This window comes from Ovis canadensis, chromosome 11, assembly GCF_042477335.2.
Source record: "Ovis canadensis isolate MfBH-ARS-UI-01 breed Bighorn chromosome 11, ARS-UI_OviCan_v2, whole genome shotgun sequence".
Taxonomy (NCBI): Eukaryota; Metazoa; Chordata; class Mammalia; order Artiodactyla; family Bovidae; genus Ovis; species Ovis canadensis.
The window spans coordinates 405,060-420,265 of NC_091255.1; positions in this window are offsets into that span (position 1 = coordinate 405,060).

A 15,206-nucleotide genomic window follows, 5' to 3' on the forward strand; every position below is an offset into this window, starting at 1 on the left:
CTCCAGCGGTTGCTTGGCCGCCCAGGCTCAGCGCCGCACGGAGTGCACCAGGCTCCCAGGGCTCCTGGCTGGGGTCTGCAGCCCCGCACACCCGGATGCTGACTCCCTGGGAGTCCAGCAGCTGCCTCACACACGTAGCTTCCCTAGCGCTCTCCTCCCCAGCAGAGACGTGTGCAGCTGGTTGGGGCCTGCCCCTGCGTGCCTGGGCTCCCGCGCACAGCCCCAGCTCAGGGCAAGCAGCCCCTGAGCCAAGACCTGCAGGAGGCGCAGAGCGCCCCCACCTGGAAGCCGAGTGAACAGCTGGCGGGGAGGCGAGCCTCCTGGAGGGAAGAAGAGGCAGCCCAGCCTCGTTTGGCTCAAGCCCTACTTGGCTGGAGCCGAGTGCGCCTCCAGGACGGCAGAGCTCCTGCTCTGCTCAGAGGCCCGTTCTGGCAGAGTTGCTGGCGCGAGGCTGCTCTGCCCTGGGCGAGCCTTGCCCAGACTTGCCTGGCTGCTAGGCTTCCTGCCCAGGAAGGAGCAGGCTGCGCGAGGCTGGGAGACGCCACTGGCGCCTTCCTGGCCTCAGCTCCGCTCCTGCCTTGCCTTTGCACCTAGGCCCCAGGCGTCCTTGGGGAGGGCTTAGGGGCCGGTGGCTTGCACACTGCCAAGGGCTCCAGCAGGAAGAGCTCTGTGCGAGGGAAGGGAAGGGCCAGTGCAGGGCTCCTCCAGCGGTTGCTTGGCCGCCCAGGCTCAGCGCCGCTCGGAGTGCCCCAGGCTCCCAGGGCCCCTGGCTGGGGTCTGCAGCCCCGCACACCCGGAGGCTGACTGCCTGGGCGCCCAGCAGCTGCCTCACACACGTAGCTTCCCTAGCGCTCTCCTCCCCAGCAGAGACGTGTGCAGCTGGTTGGGGCCTGCCCCTGCGTGCCTGGGCTCCCGCCCACAGCCCCAGCTCAGGGCAAGCAGCCCCTGAGCCAAGACCTGCAGGAGGCGCAGAGCGCCCCCACCTGGAAGCCGAGTGAACAGCTGGCGGGGAGGCGAGCCTCCTCGAGGGAAGAAGAGGCAGCCCAGCCTCGTTTGGCTCAAGCCCTACTTGGCTGGAGCCGAGTGCGCCTCCAGGACGGCAGAGCTCCTGCTCTGCTCAGAGGCCCGATTGGCAGAGTTGCTGTCGCGAGGCTGCTCTGCCCTGGGCGAGCCTTGCCGAGACTTGCCTCGCTGCTAGGCTTCCTGCCCAGGAAGGAGCAGGCTGCGCGAGGCTGGGAGACGCCACTGGCGCCTTCCTGGCCTCAGCTCCGCTCCTGCCTTGCCTTTGCACCTAGGCCCCAGGCGTCCTTGGGGAGGGCTTAGGGGCCGGTGGCTTGCACACTGCCAAGGGCTCCAGCAGGAAGAGCTCTGTGCGAGGGAAGGGAAGGGCCAGTGCAGGGCTCCTCCAGCGGTTGCTTGGCCGCCCAGGCTCAGCGCCGCTCGGAGTGCCCCAGGCTCCCAGGGCCCCTGGCTGGGGTCTGCAGCCCCGCACACCCGGAGGCTGACTGCCTGGGCGCCCAGCAGCTGCCTCACACACGTAGCTTCCCTAGCGCTCTCCTCCCCAGCAGAGACGTGTGCAGCTGGTTGAGGCCTGCCCCTGCGTGCCTGGGCTCCCGCGCACAGCCCCAGCTCAGGGCAAGCAGCCCCTGAGCCAAGACCTGCAGGAGGCGCAGAGCGCCCCCACCTGGAAGCCGAGTGAACAGCTGGAGGGGAGGCGAGCCTCCTCGAGGGAAGAAGAGGCAGCCCAGCCTCGTTTGGCTCAAGCCCTACTTGGCTGGAGCCGAGTGCGCCTCCAGGACGGCAGAGCTCCAGCTCTGCTCAGAGGCCCGTTCTGGCAGAGTTGCTGGCGCGAGGCTGCTCTGCCCTGGGCGAGCCTTGCCCAGACTTGCCTCGGTGCTAGGCTTCCTGCCCAGGAAGGAGCAGGCTGCGCGAGGCTGGGAGACGCCACTGGCGCCTTCCTGGCCTCAGCTCCGCTCCTGCCTTGCCTTTGCACCTAGGCCCCAGGCGTCCTTGGGGAGGGCTTAGGGTTCGGTGGCTTGCACAGTTCCAAGGGCTCCAGCAGGAAGAGCTCTGTGCGAGGGAAGGGAAGGGCCAGTGCAGGGCTCCTCCAGCGGTTGCTTGGCCGCCCAGGCTCAGCGCCGCACGGAGTGCACCAGACTCCCAGGGCTCCTGGCTGGGGTCTGCAGCCCCGCACACCCGGAGGCTGACTCCCTGGGAGTCCAGCAGCTGCCTCACACACGTAGCTTCCCTAGCGCTCTCCTCCCCAGCAGAGACGTGTGCAGCTGGTTGGGGCCTGCCCCTGCGTGCCTGGGCTCCCGCGCACAGCCCCAGCTCAGGGCAAGCAGCCCCTGAGCCAAGACCTGCAGGAGGCGCAGAGCGAACCCACCTGGAAGCCGAGTGAACAGCTGGCGGGGAGGCGAGCCTCCTGGAGGGAAGAAGAGGCAGCCCAGCCTCGTTTGGCTCAAGCCCTACTTGGCTGGAGCCGAGTGCGCCTCCAGGACGGCAGAGCTCCTGCTCTGCTCAGAGGCCCGTTCTGGCAGAGTTGCTGGCGCGAGGCTGCTCTGCCCTGGGCGAGCCTTGCCCAGACTTGCCTGGCTGCTAGGCTTCCTGCCCAGGAAGGAGCAGGCTGCGCGAGGCTGGGAGACGCCACTGGCGCCTTCCTGGCCTCAGCTCCGCTCCTGCCTTGCCTTTGCACCTAGGCCCCAGGCGTCCTTGGGGAGGGCTTAGGGGCCGGTGGCTTGCACACTGCCAAGGGCTCCAGCAGGAAGAGCTCTGTGCGAGGGAAGGGAAGGGCCAGTGCAGGGCTCCTCCAGCGGTTGCTTGGCCGCCCAGGCTCAGCGCCGCACGGAGTGCACCAGGCTCCCAGGGCCCGTGGCTGGGGTCTGCAGCCCCGCACACCCGGAGGCTGACTGCCTGGGCGCCCAGCAGCTGCCTCACACACGTAGCTTCCCTAGCGCTCTCCTCCCCAGCAGAGACGTGTGCAGCTGGTTGGGGCCTGCCCCTGCGTGCCTGGGCTCCCGCCCACAGCCCCAGCTCAGGGCAAGCAGCCCCTGAGCCAAGACCTGCAGGAGGCGCAGAGCGCCCCCACCTGGAAGCCGAGTGAACAGCTGGCGGGGAGGCGAGCCTCCTCGAGGGAAGAAGAGGCAGCCCAGCCTCGTTTGGCTCAAGCCCTACTTGGCTGGAGCCGAGTGCGCCTCCAGGACGGCAGAGCTCCAGCTCTGCTCAGAGGCCCGTTCTGGCAGATTTGCTGGCGCGAGGCTGCTCTGCCCTGGGCGAGCCTTGCCGAGACTTGCCTCGCTGCTAGGCTTCCTGCCCAGGAAGGAGCAGGCTGCGCGAGGCTGGGAGACGCCACTGGCGCCTTCCTGGCCTCAGCTCCGTTCCTGCCTTGCCTTTGCACCTAGGCCCCAGGCGTCCTTGGGGAGGGCTTAGGGGCCGGTGGCTTGCACACTGCCAAGGGCTCCAGCAGGAAGAGCTCTGTGCGAGGGAAGGGAAGGGCCAGTGCAGGGCTCCTCCAGCGGTTGCTTGGCCGCCCAGGCTCAGCGCCGCTCGGAGTGCCCCAGGCTCCCAGGGCCCCTGGCTGGGGTCTGCAGCCCCGCACACCCGGAGGCTGACTGCCTGGGCGCCCAGCAGCTGCCTCACACACGTAGCTTCCCAAGCGCTTTCCTCCCCAGCAGAGACGTGTGCAGCTGGTTGGGGCCTGCCCCTGCGTGCCTGGGCTCCCGCGCACAGCCCCAGCTCAGGGCAAGCAGCCCCTGAGCTAAGACCTGCAGGAGGCGCAGAGCGCCCCCACCTGGAAGCCGAGTGAACAGCTGGAGGGGAGGCGAGCCTCCTCGAGGGAAGAAGAGGCAGCCCAGCCTCGTTTGGCTCAAGCCCTACTTGGCTGGAGCCGAGTGCGCCTCCAGGACGGCAGAGCTCCAACTCTGCTCAGAGGCCCGTTCTGGCAGAGTTGCTGGCGCGAGGCTGCTCTGCCCTGGGCGAGCCTTGCCCAGACTTGCCTCGGTGCTAGGCTTCCTGCCCAGAAAGGAGCAGGCTGCGCGAGGCTGGGAGACGCCACTGGCGCCTTCCTGGCCTCAGCTCCGCTCCTGCCTTGCCTTTGCACCTAGGCCCCAGGCGTCCTTGGGGAGGGCTTAGGGGCCGGTGGCTTGCACAGTGCCAAGGGCTCCAGCAGGAAGAGCTCTGTGCGAGGGAAGGGAAGGGCCAGGGCAGGGCTCCTCCAGCGGTTGCTTGGCCGCCCAGGCTCAGCGCCGCTCGGAGTGCCCCAGGCTCCCAGGGCCCCTGGCTGCGGTCTGCAGCCCCGCACACCCGGAGGCTGACTCCCTGGGCGCCCAGCAGCTGCCTCACACACGTAGCTTCCCTAGCGCTCTCCTCCCCAGCAGAGACGTGTGCAGCTGGTTGGGGCCTGCCCCTGCGTGCCTGGGCTCCTGCGCACAGCCCCAGCTCAGGGCAAGCAGCCCCTGAGCCAAGACCTGCAGGAGGCGAAGAGCGCCCCCAACTGGAAGCCGAGTGAACAGCTGGCGGGGAGGCGAGCCTCCTCGAGGGAAGAAGAGGCAGCCCAGCCTCGTTTGGCTCAAGCCCTACTTGGCTGGAGCCGAGTGCGCCTCCAGGAAGGCAGAGCTCTAGCTCTGCTCAGAGGCCCGATCTGGCAGAGTTGCTTGCGCGAGGCTGCTCTGCCCTGGGCGAGCCTTGCCCAGACTTGCCTCGCTGCTAGGCTTCTGACCAGGAAGGAGCTGGCTGCGCGAGGCTGGGAGACGCCACTGGTGCCTTGCTGGCCTCAGCTCCGCTCCTGCCTTGCCTTTGCACCTAGGCCCCAGGCGTCCTTGCGGAGGGCTTAGGGGCCAGTGGCTTGCACACTGCCAAGGGCTCCAGCAGGAAGAGCTCTGTGCGAGGGAAGGGAAGGGCTAGTGCAGGGCTCCTCCAGCGGTTGCTTGTCCGCCCAGGCTCAGCTCGGCACGGAGTGCACCAGCCTCCCAGGGCCCCTGGCTGGGGTCTGCAGCCCTGCACACCCGGAGGCTGACTCCCTGGGCGCCCAGCAGCTGCCTCACACACGTAGCATCCCTAGCGCTCTCCTCCCCAGCAGAGACGTGTGCAGCTGGTTGGGGCCTGCCCCTGCGTGCCTGGGCTCCCGCGCACAGCCCCAGCTCAGGGCAAGCAGCCCCTGAGCCAAGACCTGCAGGAGGCGCAGAGCGCCCCCACCTGGAAGCCGAGTGAACAGCTGGCGGGGAGGCGAGCCTCCTCGAGGGAAGAAGAGGCAGCCCAGCCTCGTTTGGCTCAAGCCCTACTTGGCTGGAGCCGAGTGCGCCTCCAGGACGGCAGAGCTCCAGCTCTGCTCAGAGGCCCGTTCTGGCAGAGTTGCTGGCGCGAGGCTGCTCTGCCCTGGGCGAGCCTTGCCCAGACTTGTCTCGGTGCTAGGCTTCCTGCCCAGGAAGGAGCAGGCTGCGCGAGGCTGGGAGACGCCACTGGCGCCTTCCTGGCCTCAGCTCCGCTCCTGCCTTGCCTTTGCACCTAGGCCCCAGGCGTCCTTGGGGAGGGCTTAGGGTTCGGTGGCTTGCACAGTTCCAAGGGCTCCATCAGGAAGAGCTCTGTGCGAGGGAAGGGAAGGGCCAGTGCAGGGCTCCTCCAGCGGTTGCTTGGCCGCCCAGGCTCAGCGCCGCACGGAGTGCACCAGGCTCCCAGGGCTCCTGGCTGGGGTCTGCAGCCCCGCACACCCGGATGCTGACTCCCTGGGAGTCCAGCAGCTGCCTCACACACGTAGCTTCCCTAGCGCTCTCCTCCCCAGCAGAGACGTGTGCAGCTGGTTGGGGCCTGCCCCTGCGTGCCTGGGCTCCCGCGCACAGACCCAGCTCAGGGCAAGCAGCCCCTGAGCCAAGACCTGCAGGAGGCGCAGAGCGCCCCCACCTGGAAGCCGAGTGAACAGCTGGCGGGGAGGCGAGCCTCCTGGAGGGAAGAAGAGGCAGCCCAGCCTCGTTTGGCTCAAGCCCTACTTGGCTGGAGCCGAGTGCGCCTCCAGGACGGCAGAGCTCCTGCTCTGCTCAGAGGCCCGATCTGGCAGAGTTGCTGGCGCGAGGCTGCTCTGCCCTGGGCGAGCCTTGCCCAGACTTGCCTGGCTGCTAGGCTTCCTGCCCAGGAAGGAGCAGGCTGCGCGAGGCTGGGAGACGCCACTGGCGCCTTCCTGGCCTCAGCTCCGCTCCTGCCTTGCCTTTGCACCTAGGCCCCAGGCGTCCTTGGGGAGGGCTTAGGGGCCGGTGGCTTGCACACTGCCAAGGGCTCCAGCAGGAAGAGCTCTGTGCGAGGGAAGGGAAGGGCCAGTGCAGGGCTCCTCCAGCGGTTGCTTGGCCGCCCAGGCTCAGCGCCGCTCGGAGTGCCCCAGGCTCCCAGGGCCCCTGGCTGGGGTCTGCAGCCCCGCACACCCGGAGGCTGACTGCCTGGGCGCCCAGCAGCTGCCTCACACACGTAGCTTCCCTAGCGCTCTCCTCCCCAGCAGAGACGTGTGCAGCTGGTTGGGGCCTGCCCCTGCGTGCCTGGGCTCCCGCCCACAGCCCCAGCTCAGGGCAAGCAGCCCCTGAGCCAAGACCTGCAGGAGGCGCAGAGCGCCCCCACCTGGAAGCCGAGTGAACAGCTGGCGGGGAGGCGAGCCTCCTCGAGGGAAGAAGAGGCAGCCCAGCCTCGTTTGGCTCAAGCCCTATTTGGCTGGAGCCGAGTGCGCCTCCAGGACTGCAGAGCTCCAGCTCTGCTCAGAGGCCCGTTCTGGCAGAGTTGCTGGCGCGAGGCTGCTCTGCCCTGGGCGAGCCTTGCCCAGACTTGCCTCGCTGCTAGGCTTCCTGCCCAGGAAGGAGTAGGCTGCGCGAGGCTGGGAGACGCCACTGGCGCCTTCCTGGCCTCAGCTCCGTTCCTGCCTTGCCTTTGCACCTAGGCCCCAGGCGTCCTTGGGGAGGGCTTAGGGGCCGGTGGCTTGCACACTGCCAAGGGCTCCAGCAGGAAGAGCTCTGTGCGAGGGAAGGGAAGGGCCAGTGCAGGGCTCCTCCAGCGGTTGCTTGGCCGCCCAGGCTCAGCACCGCTCGGAGTGCCCCAGGCTCCCAGGGCCCCTGGCTGGGGTCTGCAGCCCCGCACACCCGGAGGCTGACTGCCTGGGCGCCCAGCAGCTGCCTCACACACGTAGCTTCCCAAGCGCTTTCCTCCCCAGCGGAGACGTGTGCAGCTGGTTGGGGCCTGCCCCTGCGTGCCTGGGCTCCCGCGCACAGCCCCAGCTCAGGGCAAGCAGCCCGTGAGCTAGGACCTGCAGGAGTCGCAGAGCGCCCCCACCTGGAAGCCGAGTGAACAGCTGGAGGGGAGGCGAGCCTCCTGGAGGGAAGAAGAGGCAGCCCAGCCTCGTTTGGCTCAAGCCCTACTTGGCTGGAGCCGAGTGCGCCTCCAGGACGGCAGAGCTCCAACTCTGCTCAGAGGCCCGTTCTGGCAGAGTTGCTGGCGCGAGGCTGCTCTGCCCTGGGCGAGCCTTGCCCAGACTTGCCTCGGTGCTAGGCTTCCTGCCCAGAAAGGAGCAGGCTGCGCGAGGCTGGGAGACGCCACTGGTGCCTTCCTGGCCTCAGCTCCGCTCCTGCCTTGCCTTTGCACCTAGGCCCCAGGCGTCCTTGGGGAGGGCTTAGGGGCCGGTGGCTTGCACAGTGCCAAGGGCTCCAGCAGGAAGAGCTCTGTGCGAGGGAAGGGAAGGGCCAGTGCAGGGCTCCTCCAGCGGTTGCTTGGCCGCCCAGGCTCAGCGCCGCTCGGAGTGCCCCAGGCTCCCAGGGCCCCTGGCTGCGGTCTGCAGCCCCGCACACCCGGAGGCTGACTCCCTGGGCGCCCAGCAGCTGCCTCACACACGTAGCTTCCCTAGCGCTCTCCTCCCCAGCAGAGACGTGTGCAGCTGGTTGGGGCCTGCCCCTGCGTGCCTGGGCTCCTGCGCACAGCCCCAGCTCAGGGCAAGGAGCCCCTGAGCCAAGACCTGCAGGAGGCGAAGAGCGCCCCCAACTGGAAGCCGAGTGAACAGCTGGCGGGGAGGCGAGCCTCCTCGAGGGAAGAAGAGGCAGCCCAGCCTCGTTTGGCTCAAGCCCTACTTGGCTGGAGCCGAGTGCGCCTCCAGGAAGGCAGAGCTCTAGCTCTGCTCAGAGGCCCGATCTGGCAGAGTTGCTTGCGCGAGGCTGCTCTGCCCTGGGCGAGCCTTGCCCAGACTTGCCTCGCTGCTAGGCTTCTGACCAGGAAGGAGCTGGCTGCGCGAGGCTGGGAGACGCCACTGGTGCCTTGCTGGCCTCAGCTCCGCTCCTGCCTTGCCTTTGCACCTAGGCCCCAGGCGTCCTTGCGGAGGGCTTAGGGGCCAGTGGCTTGCACACTGCCAAGGGCTCCAGCAGGAAGAGCTCTGTGCGAGGGAAGGGAAGGGCTAGTGCAGGGCTCCTCCAGCGGTTGCTTGTCCGCCCAGGCTCAGCTCGGCACGGAGTGCACCAGCCTCCCAGGGCCCCTGGCTGGGGTCTGCAGCCCTGCACACCCGGAGGCTGACTCCCTGGGCGCCCAGCAGCTGCCTCACACACGTAGCTTCCCTAGCGCTCTCCTCCCCAGCAGAGACGTGTGCAGCTGGTTGGCGCCTGCCCCTGCGTGCCTGGGCTCCCGCCCACAGCCCCAGCTCAGGGCAAGCAGCCCCTGAGTCAAGACCTGCAGGAGGCGCAGAGCGCCCCCACCTGGAAGCCGAGTGAACAGCTGGCGGGGAGGCGAGCCTCCTCGAGGGAAGAAGAGGCAGCACAGCCTCGTTTGGCTCAAGCCCTACTTGGCTGGAGCCGAGTGCGCCTCCAGGACGGCAGAGCTCCTGCTCTGCTCAGAGGCCCGAACTGGCAGAGTTGCTGTCGCGAGGCTGCTCTGCCCTGGGCGAGCCTTGCCGAGACTTGCCTCGCTGCTAGGCTTCCTGCCCAGGAAGGAGCAGGCTGCGCGAGGCTGGGAGACGCCACTGGCGCCTTCCTGGCCTCAGCTCCGCTCCTGCCTTGCCTTTGCACCTAGGCCCCAGGCGTCCTTGGGGAGGGCTTAGGGGCCGGTGGCTTGCACACTGCCAAGGGCTCCAGCAGGAAGAGCTCTGTGCGAGGGAAGGGAAGGGCCAGTGCAGGGCTCCTCCAGCGGTTGCTTGGCCGCCCAGGCTCAGCGCCGCTCGGAGTGCCCCAGGCTCCCAGGGCCCCTGGCTGGGGTCTGCAGCCCCGCACACCCGGAGGCTGACTGCCTGGGCGCCCAGCAGCTGCCTCACACACGTAGCTTCCCTAGCGCTCTCCTCCCCAGCAGAGACGTGTGCAGCTGGTTGGGGCCTGCCCCTGCGTGCCTGGGCTCCCGCGCACAGCCCCAGCTCAGGGCAAGCAGCCCCTGAGCCAAGACCTGCAGGAGGCGCAGAGCGCCCCCACCTGGAAGCCGAGTGAACAGCTGGAGGGGAGGCGAGCCTCCTCGAGGGAAGAAGAGGCAGCACAGCCTCGTTTGGCTCAAGCCCTACTTGGCTGGAGCCGAGTGCGCCTCCAGGACGGCAGAGCTCCAGCTCTGCTCAGAGGCCCGTTCTGGCAGAGTTGCTGGCGCGAGGCTGCTCTGCCCTGGGCGAGCCTTGCCCAGACTTGCCTCGGTGCTAGGCTTCCTGCCCAGGAAGGAGCAGGCTGCGCGAGGCTGGGAGACGCCACTGGCGCCTTCCTGGCCTCAGCTCCGCTCCTGCCTTGCCTTTGCACCTAGGCCCCAGGCGTCCTTGGGGAGGGCTTAGGGGTCGGTGGCTTGCACACTGCCAAGTGCTCCAGCAGGAAGAGCTCTGTGCGAGGGAAGGGAAGGGCCAGTGCAGGGCTCCTCCAGCGGTTGCTTGGCCGCCCAGGCTCAGCGCCGCACGGAGTGCACCAGGCTCCCAGGGCCCCTGGCTGGGGTCTGCAGCCCCGCACACCCGGAGGCTGACTACCTGGGCGCCCAGCAGCTGCCTCACACGCGTAGCTTCCCTAGCGCTCTCCTCCCCAGCAGAGACGTGTGCAGCTGGTTGGGGCCTTCCCCTGCGTGCCTGGGCTCCCGCGCACAGCCCCAGCTCAGGGCAAGCAGCCCCTGAGCCAAGACCTGCAGGAGGCGCAGAGCGCCCCCACCTGGAAGCCGAGTGAACAGCTGGCGGGGAGGCGAGCCTCCTCGAGGGAAGAAGAGGCAGCCCAGCCTCATTTGGCTCAAGCCCTACTTGGCTGGAGCCGAGTGCGCCTCCAGGACGGCAGAGCTCCAGCTCTGCTCAGAGGCCCGATCTGGCAGAGTTGCTGTCGCAAGGCTGCTCTGCCCTTGGCGAACCTTGCCCAGACTTGCCACGCTGCTAGGCTTCCTGCCCAGGAAGGAGCAGGCTGCGCGAGGCTGGGAGACGCCACTGGCGCCTTCATGGCCTCAGCTCCGCTCCTGCCTTGCCTTTGCACATAGGCCCCAGGCGTCCGTGGGGAGGGCTTAGGGGCCGGTGGCTTGCACACTGCCAAGGGCTCCAGCAGGAAGAGCTCTGTGCAAGGGAAGGGAAGGGCTAGTGCAGGGCTCCTCCAGCGGTTGCTTGGACGCCCAGACTCAGTGCCGCACGGAGTGCAACAGGCTCCCAGGGCCCCTGGCTGGGGTCTGCAGCCCCGCACACCCGGAGGCTGACTCCCTGGGCGCCCAGCAGCTGCCTTACACACGTAGCTTCCCTAGCGCTCTCCTCCCCAGCAGAGACGTGTGCAGCTGGTTGGGGCCTGCCCCTGCGTGCCTGGGCTCCCGCGCACAGACCCAGCTCAGGGCAAGCAGCCCCTGAGCCAAGACCTGCAGGAGGCGCAGAGCGCCCCCACCTGGAAGCCGAGTGAACAGCTGGCGGGGAGGCGAGCCTCCTGGAGGGAAGAAGAGGCAGCCCAGCCTCGTTTGGCTCAAGCCCTACTTGGCTGGAGCCGAGTGCGCCTCCAGGACGGCAGAGCTCCTGCTCTGCTCAGAGGCCCGTTCTGGCAGAGTTGCTGGCGCGAGGCTGCTCTGCCCTGGGCGAGCCTTGCCCAGACTTGCCTGGCTGCTAGGCTTCCTGCCCAGGAAGGAGCAGGCTGCCCGAGGCTGGGAGACGCCACTGGCGCCTTCCTGGCCTCAGCTCCGCTCCTGCCTTGCCTTTGCACCTAGGCCCCAGGCGTCCTTGGGGAGGGCTTAGGGGCCGGTGGCTTGCACACTGCCAAGGGCTCCAGCAGGAAGAGCTCTGTGCGAGGGAAGGGAAGGGCCAGTGCAGGGCTCCTCCAGCGGTTGCTTGGCCGCCCAGGCTCAGCGCCGCTCGGAGTGCCCCAGGCTCCCAGGGCCCCTGGCTGGGGTCTGCAGCCCCGCACACCCGGAGGCTGACTGCCTGGGCGCCCAGCAGCTGCCTCACACACGTAGCTTCCCTAGCGCTCTCCTCCCCAGCAGAGACGTGTGCAGCTGGTTGGGGCCTGCCCCTGCGTGCCTGGGCTCCCGCCCACAGCCGCAGCTCAGGGCAAGCAGCCCCTGAGCCAAGACCTGCAGGAGGCGCAGAGCGCCCCCACCTGGAAGCCGAGTGAACAGCTGGCGGGGAGGCGAGCCTCCTCGAGGGAAGAAGAGGCAGCCCAGCCTCGTTTGGCTCAAGCCCTACTTGGCTGGAGCCGAGTGCGCCTCCAGGACTGCAGAGCTCCAGCTCTGCTCAGAGGCCCGTTCTGGCAGAGTTGCTGGCGCGAGGCTGCTCTGCCCTGGGCGAGCCTTGCCCAGACTTGCCTCGCTGCTAGGCTTCCTGCCCAGGAAGGAGTAGGCTGCGCGAGGCTGGGAGACGCCACTGGCGCCTTCCTGGCCTCAGCTCCGTTCCTGCCTTGCCTTTGCACCTAGGCCCCAGGCGTCCTTGGGGAGGGCTTAGGGTTCGGTGGCTTGCACAGTTCCAAGGGCTCCAGCAGGAAGAGCTCTGTGCGAGGGAAGGGAAGGGCCAGTGCAGGGCTCCTCCAGCGGTTGCTTGGCCGCCCAGGCTCAGCGCCGCACGGAGTGCACCAGACTCCCAGGGCTCCTGGCTGGGGTCTGCAGCCCCGCACACCCGGAGGCTGACTCCCTGGGAGTCCAGCAGCTGCCTCACACACGTAGCTTCCCTAGCGCTCTCCTCCCCAGCAGAGACGTGTGCAGCTGGTTGGGGCCTGCCCCTGCGTGCCTGGGCTCCCGCGCACAGCCCCAGCTCAGGGCAAGCAGCCCCTGAGCCAAGACCTGCAGGAGGCGCAGAGCGACCCCACCTGGAAGCCGAGTGAACAGCTGGCGGGGAGGCGAGCCTCCTGGAGGGAAGAAGAGGCAGCCCAGCCTCGTTTGGCTCAAGCCCTACTTGGCTGGAGCCGAGTGCGCCTCCAGGACGGCAGAGCTCCTGCTCTGCTCAGAGGCCCGTTCTGGCAGAGTTGCTGGCGCGAGGCTGCTCTGCCCTGGGCGAGCCTTGCCCAGACTTGCCTGGCTGCTAGGCTTCCTGCCCAGGAAGGAGCAGGCTGCGCGAGGCTGGGAGACGCCACTGGCGCCTTCCTGGCCTCAGCTCCGCTCCTGCCTTGCCTTTGCACCTAGGCCCCAGGCGTCCTTGGGGAGGGCTTAGGGGCCGGTGGCTTGCACACTGCCAAGGGCTCCAGCAGGAAGAGCTCTGTGCGAGGGAAGGGAAGGGCCAGTGCAGGGCTCCTCCAGCGGTTGCTTGGCCGCCCAGGCTCAGCGCCGCACGGAGTGCACCAGGCTCCCAGGGCCCGTGGCTGGGGTCTGCAGCCCCGCACACCCGGAGGCTGACTGCCTGGGCGCCCAGCAGCTGCCTCACACACGTAGCTTCCCTAGCGCTCTCCTCCCCAGCAGAGACGTGTGCAGCTGGTTGGGGCCTGCCCCTGCGTGCCTGGGCTCCCGCGCACAGCCCCAGCTCAGGGCAAGCAGCCCCTGAGCCAAGACCTGCAGGAGGCGCAGAGCGACCCCACCTGGAAGCCGAGTGAACAGCTGGCGGGGAGGCGAGCCTCCTCGAGGGAAGAAGAGGCAGCCCAGCCTCGTTTGGCTCAAGCCCTACTTGGCTGGAGCCGAGTGCGCCTCCAGGACGGCAGAGCTCCAGCTCTGCTCAGAGGCCCGTTCTGGCAGATTTGCTGGCGCGAGGCTGCTCTGCCCTGGGCGAGCCTTGCCGAGACTTGCCTCGCTGCTAGGCTTCCTGCCCAGGAAGGAGCAGGCTGCGCGAGGCTGGGAGACGCCACTGGCGCCTTCCTGGCCTCAGCTCCGTTCCTGCCTTGCCTTTGCACCTAGGCCCCAGGCGTCCTTGGGGAGGGCTTAGGGGCCGGTGGCTTGCACACTGCCAAGGGCTCCAGCAGGAAGAGCTCTGTGCGAGGGAAGGGAAGGGCCAGTGCAGGGCTCCTCCAGCGGTTGCTTGGCCGCCCAGGCTCAGCACCGCTCGGAGTGCCCCAGGCTCCCAGGGCCCCTGGCTGGGGTCTGCAGCCCCGCACACCCGGAGGCTGACTGCCTGGGCGCCCAGCAGCTGCCTCACACACGTAGCTTCCCAAGCGCTTTCCTCCCCAGCAGAGACGTGTGCAGCTGGCTGGGGCCTGCCCCTGCGTGCCTGGGCTCCCGCGCACAGCCCCAGCTCAGGGCAAGCAGCCCCTGAGCTAAGACCTGCAGGAGGCGCAGAGCGCCCCCACCTGGAAGCCGAGTGAACAGCTGGAGGGGAGGCGAGCCTCCTCGAGGGAAGAAGAGGCAGCCCAGCCTCGTTTGGCTCAAGCCCTACTTGGCTGGAGCCGAGTGCGCCTCCAGGACGGCAGAGCTCCAACTCTGCTCAGAGGCCCGTTCTGGCAGAGTTGCTGGCGCGAGGCTGCTCTGCCCTGGGCGAGCCTTGCCCAGACTTGCCTCGGTGCTAGGCTTCCTGCCCAGAAAGGAGCAGGCTGCGCGAGGCTGGGAGACGCCACTGGCGCCTTCCTGGCCTCAGCTCCGCTCCTGCCTTGCCTTTGCACCTAGGCCCCAGGCGTCCTTGGGGAGGGCTTAGGGGCCGGTGGCTTGCACAGTGCCAAGGGCTCCAGCAGGAAGAGCTCTGTGCGAGGGAAGGGAAGGGCCAGTGCAGGGCTCCTCCAGCGGTTGCTTGGCCGCCCAGGCTCAGCGCCGCTCGGAGTGCCCCAGGCTCCCAGGGCCCCTGGCTGCGGTCTGCAGCCCCGCACACCCGGAGGCTGACTCCCTGGGCGCCCAGCAGCTGCCTCACACACGTAGCTTCCCTAGCGCTCTCCTCCCCAGCAGAGACGTGTGCAGCTGGTTGGGGCCTGCCCCTGCGTGCCTGGGCTCCTGCGCACAGCCCCAGCTCAGGGCAAGCAGCCCCTGAGCCAAGACCTGCAGGAGGCGAAGAGCGCCCCCAACTGGAAGCCGAGTGAACAGCTGGCGGGGAGGCGAGCCTCCTCGAGGGAAGAAGAGGCAGCCCAGCCTCGTTTGGCTCAAGCCCTACTTGGCTGGAGCCGAGTGCGCCTCCAGGAAGGCAGAGCTCTAGCTCTGCTCAGAGGCCCGATCTGGCAGAGTTGCTTGCGCGAGGCTGCTCTGCCCTGGGCGAGCCTTGCCCAGACTTGCCTCGCTGCTAGGCTTCTGACCAGGAAGGAGCTGGCTGCGCGAGGCTGGGAGACGCCACTGGTGCCTTGCTGGCCTCAGCTCCGCTCCTGCCTTGCCTTTGCACCTAGGCCCCAGGCGTCCTTGCGGAGGGCTTAGGGGCCAGTGGCTTGCACACTGCCAAGGGCTCCAGCAGGAAGAGCTCTGTGCGAGGGAAGGGAAGGGCTAGTGCAGGGCTCCTCCAGCGGTTGCTTGTCCGCCCAGGCTCAGCTCGGCACGGAGTGCACCAGCCTCCCAGGGCCCCTGGCTGGGGTCTGCAGCCCTGCACACCCGGAGGCTGACTCCCTGGGCGCCCAGCAGCTGCCTCACACACGTAGCATCCCTAGCGCTCTCCTCCCCAGCAGAGACGTGTGCAGCTGGTTGGGGCCTGCCCCTGCGTGCCTGGGCTCCCGCCCACAGCCCCAGCTCAGGGCAAGCAGCCCCTGAGTCAAGACCTGCAGGAGGCGCAGAGCGCCCCCACCTGGAAGCCGAGTGAACAGCTGGCGGGGAGGCGAGCCTCCTCGAGGGAAGAAGAGGCAGCACAGCCTCGTTTGGCTCAAGCCCTACTTGGCTGGATCCGAGTGCGCCTCCAGGACGGCAGAGCTCCTGCTCTGCTCAGAGGCCCGATCTGGCAGAGTTGCTGTCGCGAGGCTGCTCTGCCCTGGGCG